The sequence below is a fragment of the Octopus bimaculoides genome, chromosome 5 (genome assembly GCF_001194135.2).
Source record: "Octopus bimaculoides isolate UCB-OBI-ISO-001 chromosome 5, ASM119413v2, whole genome shotgun sequence".
In the NCBI taxonomy this organism is placed as follows: Eukaryota; Metazoa; Mollusca; class Cephalopoda; order Octopoda; family Octopodidae; genus Octopus; species Octopus bimaculoides.
The window spans coordinates 109004429-109006733 of NC_068985.1; the positions used below are offsets into that span (position 1 = coordinate 109004429).

Genomic DNA, 2305 nt, shown 5'->3' on the forward strand with positions numbered 1-2305 from the left:
TATTTTTGTATAGATTGAAACTCTCAATTCTTTTTCTTTCGTTGTGTTTGTATAATTTAATCTATTATTTTCTCTTATATCATCAATGCACTCATTCTTTAGTTCAATAATCTGCTGCAGTGAAAAACAATACAGGGATAAACAAATAAACAAACAGGGAAGGAGGAAATTAAAGAATGCCAATAAGATATGGGAATGGTGTGGAGAAAGTTTCTTCTGTGAACAATGAACACACACGCGCGCGCATACACACATACATATATACACACACGCGTGGATACACACACACACACACACACACGAAAAAATATCTCTACTACATATGTATGAATGTATAAGTGGATATATATGTATAAAATGTGTGTGTATATGTGCGTGTATGTGTATAATTTTATTTGGCTACAAGCTAAAGGAATAACGCAGAACATATACACGCACACACACACTCTGTCTCTCTCTATATATACATATAGCTACGTACATATGTAAATATATGTATGTATATATATGTGTGTGTAACTTGAATGTATTTGGCTATCATGGAGAAGAATTTTTATTTGATTACATTCAAATACACTCACACTGGCACATAGAGAGATAGATAGGTAGATAGATAAGTATGTCTGCATTCATTATGTATGTATACTGGTATATGTATGTATGTAAGTATGTAGGCAGTCGGGCAGGGAGGCACGTAGGTAGGTAGGTATCTAGGTAGGTAGGTAGTTGAGTAATATAATATAATATTATAACAGATATATTATGAGCAATGCCAAACTGAACGTTATAGTTATAAACGAGGAGCCAACATGAGATATATTGATAAGATGTGAGAGAAGAGAAATCGTGAGGGCGTTAGAATAAAATATTCTGAGAGTGGAAGAGGAAGCGAGAGAGAGTGAGAGAAAGAGTGAGAGAGAGAGAGATAGTGAGAGAGAGAGAGAGAGAGAGAGAGAGAGATAGTGAGAGAGAGGGATGATACAGTTAAAATTAGAGACATTCATTGAAAAGTGAAAGATGGAAAGTGAGATATTGGGTGAAGAATGAGATTATGTATATATACTGCAATCAAGTGATTGAGGGGAGAGATTAATAGAAAAATAATGAGAATGAGAGAGAAATACACAGTGAAAGATGAAGAGAAACGGAGGGAATGAAAGTGATAATGCATAAATCATGAAGAAAAAATGTTACACTCTGAACTATGATGATTTGCAGTTTGTTTTGGTACCAATTTTGTTCTCGCATTATATGTTGTTGTAGGTCTAACAACTGCCAAACTTATTAAGTGGCAAAAACAATGTTAATATTGATAAGAGCAAAACATGTACGAGATAAACAACAATAGCAGCAACAACGACAGCATTAGCTGCAACAGTTGTTGTATCAATAAGGTCAACAAGCTTAACAACAATTAGAATAACATATATCAGCAATCGTTATTAAATATCTTTTTTTATCTTTTTGTCAGGAGAAAAAGCAATGCTCTGAGCCATTTGCAGGGTCTCCGGGAAATCTAGATTGATTTCTTGCAACAGAATGAATTCTCCTTGTTGTACCCAAGGTACTAGATGGCGTTGTTAAACCGTGTAATGGGTTAAGTAGTTAATGATAGGATTTGAAATCTGGACGCAAAAAGAAATAAAGCAGGAACACCACAAGGCATACGGTCGTATGTTCTTTCAGTTCCACCAGTCCATCGTTTTGGATTGGCATTTTTTTTATCTCTCCGTTCACCCCAGCAGGTTAAAGGCAAAGCTGATTTAGACTTGATTTGAACTCACAACTCAGAGAAATGGAACAAATACAGCGTAGAATTTTGTCCAAGGCTCGATCGATTCCACAAATTTTATTGAAATCTCAACTGCCATTTCTATTTGTTACTTTTTCAAATGTAATTATTATTTTTGTGTTGTGGGTATAGATACTTGCAATGAGGGAAATATTGTATTTTGTAGCGAGATATGTGGATTTATTTCTTTTTCTTTCTTTCTTTCTGTCTTTCTTAATTTTTTTTTTTTTTTTCAAAAAATTCTCCAATGATATTGAGGTCACTCTAAAAATGTAGATAATGCACAGCTAGGTGGAAAGAGAGACCGAAAAATTGAGACTTCACTGTCATCGTCTAAATTTTGTACGTTCGTAAAATTAAAAAGGGTTTATTGATCGGGTAGTATGTAGTATGGAAACAAAGGAGGAACGGTAATGTAAAATCTGAAAAAACCAAAGAAGAATTAAAAAAGAAATAATAATGCAATTCCGGTGAAAATGTGTTCTACACGCTAGTCGTTACCTGGACGGAAGC

The 2305-nt window shown here is 34.3% G+C and overlaps 1 pseudogene; it reads left to right on the top strand.

Annotated features, from left to right (window-relative positions):
* LOC106869766 (S-crystallin 1-like) overlaps nucleotides 1-1525 on the top strand; it is a 28697-nt pseudogene extending 27172 nt beyond the window's left edge.
* Nucleotides 1526-2305: the final 780 nt, after the last annotated feature.